The sequence below is a fragment of the Schistocerca gregaria genome, chromosome 8 (genome assembly GCF_023897955.1).
Source record: "Schistocerca gregaria isolate iqSchGreg1 chromosome 8, iqSchGreg1.2, whole genome shotgun sequence".
In the NCBI taxonomy this organism is placed as follows: Eukaryota; Metazoa; Arthropoda; class Insecta; order Orthoptera; family Acrididae; genus Schistocerca; species Schistocerca gregaria.
The window spans coordinates 213055094-213070616 of record NC_064927.1 but is presented as its reverse complement, the minus strand read 5'-3'; positions in this window follow the sequence as shown (position 1 = coordinate 213070616).

Below are 15523 nucleotides of genomic sequence, written 5' to 3'. Positions count from 1 at the left end.
GAAAGGACCAAAAATAGTGATTCAGTACTGGGTGAACGAAACTCAAATTTATGTACTGTATAGATTGTAAAATTCTTTATAAACAGAACTGTGTTTGTTACAAGTGTAATGTTCCTTAAAAGTAACTTTGTGTTATCCAAATTTACTGTGTGATGTGTTGTTGAGCTAATGGTGTGATTAATCAGTTTTATTGTAATCCAAAGAAAGATTAAAGAACTTAATCCGGAAAACCAGTATTTAATGCCTGTATTGAAATCAATCACTCTGAAATTTACTCAGGCTCGTGAGCACCCAGTTCTATGGCCCTGTGCAATATACTTATAAAATTCCCTATGCAAATAAACAATGAAGTATATTATTTTTAGCTCTTGAGTCACAATCGAAGTAAATATTGGTATTCTGTTGTCTCCACGATAGGCATACTAAATACTCAATCTTGGCTTAGCGAACTGCAATGCCGGCCGTAAAATACCTTAATGCAAATAATGTCACACAACATGATGGAATATGAAGTATTGATTACAGGATATGCTAAGACCGAATTCTTCTGTTCGAAAATTGTATTCAAACTGAAGTTTCTCCTTCACTAAAGTTAATATGAAACATTTTACGTTAACTTCAATATCAGGGAACCTCTCAACTTTTCTACAGTTCTGACTTACTGACGTAGTTAACAATACTTGGATTGTTATATGACAAAAAATCTGACATCGTTTGACAAAACAGATTCCAAAATTTAACTTCCTTGTATCAGGTTTACAAAATACACAAAATTACAAATCGGGCATACCTAATCAACCTATCCATATAATCTGATGGAAGCTACTTTGTTCCTACATTCAAGGACGGTGCTTTTGGAATAATCAAAATACACAATGCGTTGATGCGTACTTAAAAATAAATATACAAAATTACTTTACCTTACAAAACTGTATTATGCTGCGTCTGTAGACCAACAGCGATATTCTCACAGCTAGACACTAGCTTTAAGTCTTACATTGTACCTTTAACAGAGTGCAACGGTAACTTACACTGCGCTCTGCGGCCCCTACTTACAATCACTCAGGCAACATCTTTGGTTCAGTGGTGCCAAAGATACAATCTCTACATTTGATAACCATTTCGTGTCATTTTTCACGATATATATTGCAAAATCGGACTTCACGTAAAGGTGGACCCCTCACGTAAAATAAGCCGAATACGATGATACTCCGTCTCGGTACTACCACATGGCTGTCAGCAGTACGGTATTTTTGGAACCGTACATCTAGTGACCGCCGCTGCCAGCAATCGTGTGCAGTGGCTACATTCCTACCAAGTCTTTCCGCAATATCGCAGAGAGAACTTCTAGCTTCTTGGAATCATATTACACGACATCGTTCACTCAATGATGTTGATAATGGCTCCTTTGTCGCCTTTAAGGTATTTTTGACTGAGATAAACTCACAATGTCCAGTCTCAATGGAAACTAACACTCACTATCGTTAAAGCACTTGTTTATAGCAAACCTGATTTGCATCCTCTTATGCAACTAGCACGAAATTTGAGGAGAATCTTTCAGTTGGTGACACACACCTCTTAACTTTCGTTTATGTGATGCGAATTCTTTTTCCATCAGTAGAGAAAAATATCGAAACCAGTGGGCAGACATCTCTCCATTTTGCGCCTTGGCGTATCATAACTAGGGAGTAGCCGTCTCGGTAGACTAATAGTTCGCTCCGTATTGTCACATTGAATGAGTTCGCGCCTGATGATAGGAACCCTAAAGAATAGATTCCCAACGTGTGGTGCTGTCGTTCCTTTCCGGGCTGTTTCTGTCGATGAGTGAATTACGTTGACTTGTAGAAGTTTGTCAGATCACAAACAATGTCTGCACTGAGCACATGTAATGTGAATTAAGAACTACGACACATGCTCTGTCTACTGATAGGTGCACGTTTTTTGCTTTTTTGTTTTGATGCATTAGTTTCCTGAATCCCTGAAAGTACACTCTTTCATAACTTCGTGCATGGTCAATCGCCGGAAAGTCACACCCGTTTCATTTCATGAAGGGTTCATAAAATTAAGATCACTCTTTTGACATATGATAGTGTGCTTAGAGTCGCATAATTTTTTTGCAAATTTAAACCACTTAGCTCTTGTATCAACTGGGATGTTACAGCACTGCTGTGTACATAGTTCCGCGTAGTCAGCGCGTTCACAACTTTCCCACTAGATCGCGCCCCTCCTAAGCACAAAAGCGCAGACGCAGCGCTCGTCCGTCTCTGAACTACGAGATGGCGCTGTCTTAGACACGGACCAAATTCTACTTCCGCCGATCCGCGTATTAATATGTAACGTAGCCAATGAGATTGCTGCTAACGTAGAACCTTTACTACTCGCGGATCACACTCGCGCAGTGACACCTGAACGTGCGAGGTATTATAACGTGTGTACAGACCTCCGATCAGTCAGACTGCATTTGTGTACACCAGTCTGCATTAGTCTGCGTTTGTCTGTAACAGTCTATAGTCAAGTTTCAGTCTGCGCCTAAAAAGATTACCATATTCCTGTACATACCTATGAATATAAATGAATAGACACTTTGTCAAGTATCCGAGATATGTGAGAATATGATTAACGTACCAAGACCAAAGGAACTTCAGAATGTCAATTGTAAATAGCATCCAGAACCAAGTTAAGTTATTTTTATGCTTGTTATTATTTTAATAAATGTGTTTGAAAATTAATCGAGTTCTGTTTAAAATTGGTCACCGTCAATCTGCTACTCTAAGCGTGCAAATGGCATTTCTATCATCTGACCTAACGGCAAAAGATAAACACGCCACGATAAGACCACGAGGCATATTGCTGACTCTCGCCTACTTCGTTAGAGCGACAAGTCAACTAATCTGATGGTGTATGTACAGAAGGTCTGACAGTACGCACACCACAAGCACGTACGGATTATTTTAATGATACCATGCACTTTTTAAAGGTATTCCTGAAACTCTTGTGCGTCGAGTTATGCTATATAACCTCTGTTACAGCAGGCATAGAAACTTTCCGCAAAAATATCCCAGAAGTGTGCTACAATTGAGAGGTAGGTCGAGGGTGGAGTAAACGACCAGGTGATGGGTCATTCATCGGCCACAATAGCAGCTCCAAAAATTCCTGCATTCAGCTTATTCTTACCCCGTAACTTTTTGGTTGAGCTGCAGAAGAGCCGTTATACGGAACTATTTTGCTTCGCCTTCCGATAGGTTTTATCCAACTCTTAGCACTTTCAAAAACCACGTGTGATATCATCATATTCACAAGGTCTTAGTGCTCAAACTCTATTAGTCCGACAGAAAAAAATGAACACGACCTCCTAGTACGAATTTTAACGGTCATTTTTGTACGTTTTCCTTGAATAATTCGTAAACTAAGGCTTACACCACCAAACGTATCCCAGCACCAAATTTAACTGCATTTAATTTCCTGCGAAAGTTCCTGTTCATTTTTCCTGTACCACTAAAACTTAAGACTTACTGGGCGAGAGAATATCAAAGTCGTGCGCATGATATTTGAAGATACAGGTCGCACAAAACACATGACTTCAGGCAGCAGATTCACCATGTATAACGGTATTTATCACATCAGGAATTTTTATTCCGGTGGCAAGAAGTTGCATGGTTTCGAAAATAAAAAAATAAAGATGGAACAATATTGGTTGTTATGAACTTGGTTACGGGAAGTGTTGCTTGTCACTGTTTCGGTGAAAACAGTTTACGATTGTTTTTAATCGACAAAACGCAATTAGATATATAAATGAAGTCACCTAAAACTTGCACCGAAAACATACGGAAATGAAAAGTTCTATTGATGTGCGGTTTTCGTACTGCTAGCCAATCAATAGACTGTAATGAGACTTATAAACTATATTTTTGTGCCGACGTACACTGTTTTAAACGGAACAATACCTTTTCAGATTAAAAAATTTAAAATAGGGTTGATTAGAATGTCACTGTTCTTTGTGGCAGGATTCTAGAGCTATTCATTTACGAGTTATCGTACTTTTAAACGTTCCCACACCGGCACTTGTATAATACCTGTAGTAACTCACAATAAAGAACAACGTAACTGTAGACATTAAGTATGTGGATTCTGACAAGTATCGAGACAATTGACCACCACAGATTGTCATCAAAATGATCACCAGCAGCGGCAATACACACTTCCAGTCCGGTATGGAAGAACTGCTGCACTCGTGCTAGCATTTTAGTGGAGATGTCTGAGCAGACTGCAGTAATACAGTAAAGACCACTTCATTGGGTGTCGATGTTATGTCCTTGTAGATAGCATCCTTCAGTTTTTCTCACAGAAGAAAAGTCTACAGGCGTCAAAACCTGGAAGCAAGCCAGCTATGGCACAGGCGTCATATCTGGGGATTGGGTCCTATATGCTAAATCCCACAATTTGGAAACAGTTCGTGAAGACATGCTGTAATATAGTCTCGACAGCCTCATTTTGATCCACAGGTTCCTCCTAGACTGCAGAGGAACATCTTCTAGCATCTGTGGATCTGTGGAAGATGGTCTGTTAGGAGGCTGCGATACTTGTGCACGTTCAGTATTCCATCTATGAAAATCGGACCTGTGGTCTGATGGTTCACTATCCCACGCCACACATTCACCCTCCATATATGCTGTTGTTTCACCTAAGGAAATCAATATGGATCATCTACATACCAATAGCGCATATTTCGGCGGTTTACCTGTCCATGACTTCTAAATGTGGCCTCGTCGCTAAGCAACGCTCTTGTACAGAAATAACACAATCCTCATCATCGAGGCTCTGCAGCTATTGATCGAGGGAGATATGCTACGTATCGAATTTATGTCGATGGAGAATTTGCAGGACACTTGCCTGACTCGTGCCGCATCCATGTGTGATTGTGCAGGGTTTAATATCAGGCTCAGCTGCAGGCAGCAGAAAGAACATTAATTTCTCCCACTTCTTTCATCACTTCTTTCCCCCTGTTATACTGTCTGGGTGTTACACTAAAATTTTGATGTAACTGACTGAAGAGGGTGATAAGTAACTGCGAAGATGGTTGATGTCTATTTGGTTATCTTGCCATATACATAGTATAGAAACGAACAGATTCTTCCTACATTCTCCATGTCCCATGTGCATTTCAGCTTTCCTGCACTGGTAAATCCCATCCACCACTAACGACCTACTCCTTGTACTATCACAGACTAACCGACCAGCAGGTCCCAATGTATTCAAGGAACACATAAGCACACTATAATCAAACACAACAACGTTTTACCTAGCAACTACGCAGGTTGAATAGCACAAACAAGTGTCAGTGTGGAAACTTTTCAAAATACGCTATCTCGTAAACGACTCTTTCTGATTTGCCGTACTTTAAATCTGTAAAATATCAATAGGCATTCTTCTTTTTAAAAAATAATATCTTTATCACCAAAAATTCGTGTTCTAAATCTTATAACATTATCTTTATTGGCTAAAAGTACGAGTCCCTGTCTATCAATCCCTTCTGTGAAACCCCCATGTCAGTAGCACCTTCCTTTTCAGTGATAATTTCAGGTGATTCATCCCGTATATATAGAATTTTCTGTGTGGCTTCACCTACGTATATGTTCCACACACTTATCGAAAATACCTTTCCTTCACCCTCACTCTGTCCATTCCGTTCTGGATCTGGCTCAAACTGTCCCTAGACATTCTCATTGAAACATGTAGCAAAATGGTTCAAATGGCTCTTAGCACTATGGGATTTAACTTCTAAGGTCATCAGTCGCCTAGAACTTAGAACTGCTTAAACGTAACTAACCTAAGGAAAACACAAACAGCCATGCCCGAGGCAGGCTGCGACCGTAGTGGTCTCGCGGTTACAGGCTGTAACGCCTAGAACCGCACGGCCACGCCGGTCGGCGAAACATGTAGCCCCAGCAGTACAGTTCTTTAAAGCAGCGCAATATTACTCTACCAACACACATACCATAGGAAACAAGCTACACATCAGATGTTTGAAAATCATTTATTTCCTCCGAATGCACAGGCCGCCATGGAAAGAAAATTCATAAAGCAGGCCAATACTGCTCGAACTCAATATGCCTATCATGGAGGACAGGCAACATGTCAGGACACAAAAAAAAAGAAATCGTTAATGGCCGCTGACATGTATGCTGTTCTGACAGCAGATTGATTTGGTTGGTGGATACAGTTCTTACACAACATTCCTGTTGGGCAGGGCAACCTATATATAAAAAAGCTGGAAAAATACATTTCTGTACTTGTCTCCTCTGCTATTAGATCACATAACTAATGAGGAGGTATTAATAGAATTGGAGAGAAGAGGAGCTTGTGGCACAACTTGACGAGAAGAAGGGACCGGTTGGTAGGACATGTACTGAGGCATCAAGGGATCACAAATTTAGCATTGGATGGCAGTGTGCAGAGTAAAAATCGTAGAGGGAGACCAAGGGATGAATACACTAAGCAGATTCAGAAGGATGTAGTTTCCAGTAAGCACTGGGAGATGAAGAAGCTTGCACGGCACAGAGTAGCATGGAGAGCTGCATCAAACCAAGACTGAAGACAACAACAACAACATTACAGATAGGGTGTTACAAATTCCACTGAGCTGATACTTATGAGGCCTGTTGTTTCTGTGCCAAATTTGGTTGACATTGATTCACCTGATTGAATGATCCTGGACATAGACACATTCATAAACTCTGCATTATATATGACACACACACACATATATAAATATATATAACAAGAAGTGCATTTCGACAGACGCAAAATTAAGGCACTACACAACATTGTTTCTTCCAGAAGCAATCTATGCAGCTGAAACAATGGTGATTGATGGTCATTCAAAAATTAAGGGAATAGAAAAGCAGGAAAGAAAAATTCTCAGGAAGATTTACGGTCCAATCAACAAAAATGGCACTTGGATGAAGAGACCGCAAAACGAACTCTATAGAAAGATCAACATAGTAACAGATGAAACCAGAAAGCGCCGAGCCAAATTTTATACACACATCTACAGAATGGAAGACTCCAGAACAGCAAAGAAATTATTGAATACTATAACAAGCAGTAAATGTGCACAGAATGGCTGAAAAAAGTCCAGAGGGATTTACGGCAGATCAACATAAAAAATCTCGAAGATCGCACATAAAGAACATCGCGCCAGCCTGGTAAAAAATGGACAGAGGAACGGTAGAAGGAGCATTCTGAGAGGATAAGGAGGTTTTGGGAAGCAGAGAAGAAAAACATCCGAAGATGAAATTATGAATACAAGTTCAATCGCTCTCCTAAAGGGGAACAATCGTTGTAATAATAATAAATATATACTTAAACCTAACTAACCTAAGGACAACACACACAGCCATGCCCGAGGCAGGATTCGAGTCTGCGACCGTAGCGGTCTCGCGGTTCCAGACTGTAGCGCCTAGAGCCGCACGGCCGCCCCGGCTGGCGAAACATGTAGCTTTCTTTATATGTACGGAGTGTCAAAGAAATGTTTCGGCAAAGTACGATGGGTTCCAGGAAGTGTTTTGAGGCATAAATTGAGGATAGTGCCCCATTTTTAGAAACATATCTACTTATGCTACAGAGTACACGTCGGAGTTACAGGTGGCGAAGTCTGCCACTAGCCCACCCCCATGTCGGCAGAAGTGACGGAACAAGCTTCCTACACATTAATGTTTATGCGTATAAGCGTTGAATAATACTAATTTGTGCATGAATACACTGTTTGAAAGTCGGGAAACTCGTGCTTGACGAAGTACGTGTAGAGAGAAACCTGTGTGATGTAAAATGATACGAAAGGATCCATACAATTCATACCTCCTCCACTTTAAACTTTTGTCTCCTCCTGAGTATTACTTTTGACAATATCCAACATCAAACTACACGCCGCCATTTCGACAGTCAGAATACTTTTCGTGACTTTCCCCGCGTCTCGCTTTACCGCTATTTTGCCGTCCTCTAGCACCCACGCTCCCATACCTCCGACAGCCTGGCGTGCCTCGACGATTTCTGGTCCATAAAAGATTCAACACACAAAAGTAGTAGTCGGCGTTCTTTCCTCCGCCTTCTGGCGTGAACTGCTTATAAAATATTCGTTTGGATTCGAAGAAAACGTGGTACATGCTCCTGGATCAGCTCTGTTCCTCTTAGCAGACAGAATAAAATTCTGGAATGTTGATGTTCATTACACCATATGGTAAAGTAGGAAGAGACTAGAAACGGCACTACAATCGTCAACGGTTTCATCCTTCGCTACAGACTTGCTACAATGAACCCTACGCTAAGGTTTTCAACTGTCGCCAGTGTTAGTGACAAGTGTATCGCAGATGAATGCGACGAAACCATAACATTTTCTCCAACAAAAAGCAGTTCTCTGTAACGCTGAACAGATGGAAGGCATTTTCAGAAATGGGAGGACGAAATGCTGACACACATACACACACACACACACACACACACACACACACACACACACACACACACACACATATATATATATATATATATATATATATATATATATATATGAACAGAAATGGGAGATATACATTCCTGGAAATGGAAAAAAGAACACATTGACACCGGTGTGTCAGACCCACCATACTTGCTCCGGACACTGCGAGAGGGCTGTACAAGCAATGATCACACGCACGGCACAGCGGACACACTAGGAACCGTGGTGTTGGCCGTCGAATGGCGCTAGCTGCGCAGCATTTGTGCACCGCCGCCGTCAGTGTCAGCCAGTTTGCCGTGGCATATGGAGCTCCATCGCAGTCTTTAACACTGGTAGCATGCTGCGACAGCGTCGACGTGAACCGTATGTGCAGTTGACGGACTTTGAACGAGGGCGTATAGTGGGCATGCTGGAGGCCGGGTGGACGTACCGACGAATTGCTCAACACGTGGGGCATGAGGCCTCCACAGTACATCGATGTTGTCGCCAGTGGTCGGCGAAAGGTGCACGTGCCCGTCGACCTGGGACCGGACCGCAGCGACGCACGGATGCACGCCAAGACCGTAGGATCCTACGCAGTGCCGTAGGGGACCGCACCGCCACTTCCCAGCAAATTAGGGACACCGTCTCCATGAAGCTGGGCTACGGTCCCGCACACCGTTAGGCCGTCTTCCGCTCACGCCCCAACATCGTGCAGCCCGCCTCCAGTGATGTCGCGACAGGCGTGAATGGAGGGACGAAAGGAGACGTGTCGTCTTCAGCGATGAGAGTCGCTTCTGCCTTGGTGCCAATGATGGTCGTATGCGTGTTTGGCGCCGTGCAGGTGAGCGCCACAATCAGGACTGCATACGACCGAGGCACACAGGGCCAACACCCGGCATCATGGTGTGGGGAGCGATCTCCTACTCTGGCCGTACACCTCTGGTGATCGTCGAGGGGACACTGAATAGTGCACGGTACATCCAAACCGTCATCGAACCTATCGTTCTACCATTCCTAGACCGGCAAGGGATCTTTCTGTTCCAACAGGACAATGCACGTCCGCATGTATCCCGTGCCACCCAACGTGCTCTAGAAAGTGTAAGTCAACTACCTTGGCCAGCAAGATCTCCGGATCTGTCCCCCATTGAGCAATGTTTGGGACTGGATGAAGCGTCGTCTCACGCGGTCTGCACGTCCAGCACGAACGCTGGTCCAACTGTGGAGCCAGGTGGAAATGGCATGGCAAGCCGTTCCACAGGACTACATCCAGCATCTCTACGATCGTCTCCATGGGAGAATAGCAGCCTGTATTGCTGCGAAAGGTAGATATACACTGTGCTAGTGCCGACATTGTGCATGCTCTGTTGCCTGTGTCTATGTGCCTGTGGTTCTGTCAGTGTGATCATGTGATGTATCTGACCCCAGGAATGTGTCAATAAAGTTTCCCCTTCTTGGGACAATGAATTCACGGTGTTCGTATTTCAATTTCCAGGAGTGTATATGCAGAAGGCAGTGGAAACCACTGCTCTAAAGACTCATAATGTGTAACCGTAGGACACGTAAACCGCAGTTGGAAAAGTGTCATGATGACCTCTAGAGTAGCAAAAAATTCCAAACTAGCCCCCATTCGGATCACTGAGAGTGGATTTTCAGGAAGGAAGTGACTATAAGAAAAAGACTGAACAACCAACGAAAGGATAACTTCCTATGAGTCGGGACGAGTAATATCAGTAGTTTGAACGTGGTAGGAAAGCTAGAAAACCCGAAAGGAAAAATGCTAAGGCTCAATCTAGATCTAGTGGAGTTCTGTGAATTGAAATTATAATAAAGGTTTTCGGCCTGATGAGTATAGCGTAATGTCAACAGCGGCAGGAAATGGTATAACGGGAGTAGGAGACGTTATGAATAGGAAAGCAGTGCAGAGACTGTGTTATTGAGAACTGTTCAGTAGTAGGTTTGTTCATGTCAGAATCGACAGCAAACCGACACCGAGAACGATAGTTCAGGCACACATGCCGACGTCGCAAGTGGAACATGTAAAGGTAGAGGAACTATATGAGGATACTGATCGGGTAATTCAGTACGTACAGTGAAATGAGATTCTAATAATCATAGACGACTGAAAGACGGTTGTGCGGGAAGGAGTAGAAGAAAGGGTTGCAGGAGAATGTTGGTTTGCTACTAGGAATGAGAGACGAGAAAGACTAATTGAATTCTACAATAAAATTTCAGATAGTAATAACGATTCTCTGTTCAAGCATCACAAGAGAAAGAAGTATACTTCGAAAAGTGCGGAACTTACGGAAAGATTTCAATTAGATTACATCACGGCTAGACAATGATTTCGGAATCGAATACTGAACGAGATATAGACTCATACTCCTATGTAGTAGTGACGAAGAGTAGGCCGAAGTGTAGGAGATTAGCCAGGGAGAATCAATGCGCAAAGAAGTTGGACACGGAAATACTAAAGAATGACGAGATACGATTGAAGAAGTCTAAGGCTATAGACACAGCAGTAAGGATTAGCTTAGTAGGTGGTTCACTTGAAGAGGAATGGACACCTCTGGGAAACGCAATTACAGAAATTCGAAAGAAAAACATAGGTACAACGAATAGAATTGCGAAAAAACCGTGGGAAACACAAGAAATAAACACGTTGATCCGCAAAAGAAGGAAGTAACAAATTATAAAGGAAATTCATGAATACAGAAATACAAATCACTTGGAAATGAAATAAATAGGAAATTCACTAAAGCTAAATTGAAATGCCTGCGCGAAAAATGTGAAGAAATCGAAAAAGAAATGATGGTCAGGCTGACTCAATATATAGAAAAGTCAAGACCATCTTCGGTGAAATTACAGGCAAGGGTGGTAACAGTAAGAGATAATTGGGAATTGCTCTGTTAAATACAGTGGAGATAGCGCATAGCTGGAAAGAGTATATTAAAGGACTCAATGAGGGACAAGACGTGTCTAATGACGTGATAGGAGAAGAAGTAGGAGTCCACATAGAAGAGGTAGGGTATCTAGTGTTAGAATCAGAATTGAAAACAACTTTCGAAGACTTACGATCGCCACGCGGGATTAGCCGAGCGGTCTAGGGCTGCAGTCTTGGACTGTGCAGCCGGTCCCAGCGGAGGTTCGAGTCCTCCTTCGGGCATGGGTGCGTGTGTTTGTCCTTAGGATAATTTAGGTTAAGTAGTGTGTAAGCTTAGGGACTGATGACCTTAGCAGTTAAGTCCCATAAGTTTTCACACACACACACACACACACACACACACACACACACACACACACAGACAAAAGACTTGCGATCGAATAAGGCAGAAGGAATAGGTAACATCCCATCACAATGCCTGTAATCTTAGTGGAAAGTGGAAACAAAGCGACTACTCAAGTGCGTTTGTAGTACGTATGAAACTGGCGACATAAACTATGTGATAAAAATCATCCGGACGCGCCCAAAACATACGTTTTTCATATTAGGTGCATTTTGCTACCACCTACTGAAACGGACTCCATATGAGGGACCTCAGTAGTCACTAGACATAGTGTTAGAGCAGAATGGGGCACTCTGCACAACTCACGGACTTTGAAAGTGGTCGGGTGATTGAGTGTAACTTGTGTCATACGTCTGTACGCGAGATCTCAACACTCCTAAACGTCCATAGGTCCACTCCTGTGTGGTAATGAAGAGGAAACGTGAAGCGACACGTTCAGCACAAAAGCGTACAGGCTGACCTCGTCTGTCAACTGACAGAGACCGCCGACAGTTGCAGAGGGTCGTAATGTGTATTAGGTAGACATCTACCCAGACCATCACACAGGAATTTCAAACTGCATCAGGTTCCACTGCAAGAACTATGACAATAAGGCGAGAGGTGAGAAAAATTGGATTTCATTGTCGAGCGACTGCTCATAAGCCACACACCACGCCGGTAAATGGCAAACGACTCCTCGCTTGGTGTAAGGAGCGTGAACATTGGACGATTGAACAGTGGTAAAACGTTGAGTTCAGTGACGAATCAGGGACAAAATGTGGAAATTCGAAGGTAGGGTGTAGGTATGGCGAATGCACGGTGAACGTCATCTGCCAGCGTGTGTAGTGCAAACAATACATTTCGGAGGCGGTGGTCGTGTTTTTCATGCAGGGGGCTTGCACCCCTTGTTGTTTTACGTGGCACTATCACAGCACGGCCCTGAAATGATATTTTAAGCACCTTTTTGCTTCACACTGTGAAAGAGCAATTCGGGGATGGAGATAGCATCTTTCAACACGATCGAGCACTTGTTCATAATGCACAGCATGTGGCGCAGTGGTTACACGACCATAAGATCCCTGTAATGGACTGGTCTGCACAGAGTCTTGACCTGAATCCTACAGAACAACTTGGGATGTTTTGGAACGCTGACTTCGTCCCAGGCCTCACCGACCGACAACGATACCTCTCCTCAGTGCAGCACACCTTGAAGTATAGGCCACCATTCTCCAACAAACATTCCAGCGCCTGGTTGAACGTATGGCTGCGAGAGTGGAAGCTGTCATCAAGGCTACGGGTGGGGCAACACCATGTAGACTTCCAACATTACCGGTGAAGGGCGTCACGAACTTGTAAGTCATTTTCAGTCAGGTGTCCGGATACTTTTGACCACGTAGTGTACCATCTGACTTTCGTAAAAACGTCATCCACGCGGTTACAAGGACTGCAAGAGCCTACAAGTGCGACAACTATCGTACAATCAGCTTAATAGCTCATCCATCTATGTTGCTGACAAAAATAGTGGAAAATGAAATTCAGGAATTGCTAAAAGAGGATCAATTTTGCATTAGGAAAGGTAGAGGTACCAGAGGGCAATTCTCACATTGCGGTTGATAATGGGAGCAAGACTAAAAAAAAAAAAAAAAAAAAAAAAAATGCATTCATAGGGTTTGTCGAGTGGAAAAAACATTGGACGACGTCAAAATGAGATAACATGTTGGAAGTTCTGAGAAAAATAGGCATAAGCAATAGGAGCCCGACCGTCTAGCGCGCAATCTAACGCCCTGCGTCCCGAACGAGAAAGCGTGCCGGTCCGCGGCAAGAATCCACCCGGCTGATTTGTGTCGAGGTCCGGTGTGCCGGCCAGTCTGTGGATGGTTTTTAAGGCGGTTATCCATCTGCCTCGTCGAATGCGGGCTGGTTCCCCATATTCTGCCTCAGTGACACTATGTCGGCAATTGCTGCGCAAACACTGTCTTCAAATACGCGTACATCGTAATTATTCTACCACACAGACATTAGTGTTGCACTCTTATGGTGTGCAAAGTTCACGGGGGGGAGGGATGGGGGGAGGGGTTCCACTGGGCACCGAAAAGCACAATAACCATGTGTTTGGTGTGGGACGGCGGTGGGGTGAGTCAACTACTGTGCTTGTTGTGAGGCTGTGAACTACTGAGGGCTACGGCGGGGACGAAGCCTCTCCGTCGTTTCTAGGTCACCGATGCAATACACAATGCGCACACAATGCAAGCTATGGGGGAAGGCTGTCAATATACAATATATACGAGAACCAAGAGGGAGCAATAAGATTGGGAAACCAACAACCAAGTGCTCGAATTAAAAATGGTATAAGACACGATGTAGTTTGTCGTCCCTACTGTTCATCCTAAACGTTGAAGAAGCAATTACGGAAATAAAAATAGGTTAACAGTTGAATTAAAATTCAAGGTGAAATGATATCAATGGCAGAATTCGGTGATGGCATTGCTATCCTCAGTGAAAGTGAAGAAGACTTACTGTATCTGCTGATGAAATGAATAGTCTATCAATTATTGAATATTGGCTGAGAGGAAATCGGAGGAATACGAAAGAAATGAGAAATAACAGAAATGAGATCAGCGAGAAGCTTAACAAGATAATCGGTGATCACGAAGCAGATGAAGTGAGGGAATTCTGCGACGTAGTCAACATAATCACGACGGTCAGAGGAAAGAGAACATAAAAAGCAGACAAGCAGTGGCGAAAATGGCTTGCCTGGCTAAGAAAAGCCTACTAGTACCAAATAGTACCCTTAATTTGAGAGAGAAATTTCTGCGAATGTACTTTTGGAGTACAGCACTGTATGATAGCGAAACGTCGACTGCGGGAGGACCAGAACAGTTGAGAATCGGAACGTTTGAGATGTGGTGTTCCAGAAGAATGTTAAAAAATTTGGTGAACTGATAGGGTAAGCAATGAGGAGGTACTCTCGAAGATCGGTGAGGGATGGAATCCATGGAAAGCACTGCCAAGATTAAATGAGCAGATGGTGGGACGTCTGATAAGACATCACGGAATAACTTCCACGTACTCTGAAATTGGCAGAGGCGAGGAATTCATAGCGGACCGAATCAAAACAGTCCGAAGACTGACGGCTAAAAAAAGGATGTGCAGAGCAGTCAAGGAGGCATAGATATCGATGTACTCGTAGATGGACATATACACCGACTATAAGGAACACTGCATAAGCTAAAAAAGACATATTGGAAGGTCCAAAGAAAATAGGAGATAAATAAGGTGCTTCATGAAACAAAAAAATTAATATACGAGACTATGATGCGGTTGGCTTTTAACAGGATCAGATGCTGTCAGGAATCTGCCATTGGCCAGAACACAGTATGGTGCTATGATAACAATTTGTATGCTTTGAATATGTAGCGAAACCCTTTCTAGGGATAGCGAGCGCATAACGTGACGCATTGACCAAGAACTACAATCTGCCGCAAGTGTCTCTAGCGCCGGCTTCAGTGCGCGCATAGAACGTTTAGCGATGAATTTCATGTCGGTCTGTTCCTGGCCTCGTATTCTTTATAAACAACAGCAGCTTTCATTAAATACCCTTTACAGGTCTCACTAGTGTCGTACACATCGTTGTCGCATTCCGACCTCATAGATTGTTATTTGACGAACTTCATTTTAAATTCAAACTTCGTGACGCAAGAGGCTAGAACCTGTCAGAGCCACTTAGACGCTGTGATTATCCATACTTAATCCTCGTAGGTTGTTGTTGTTCTTAGACAACTGC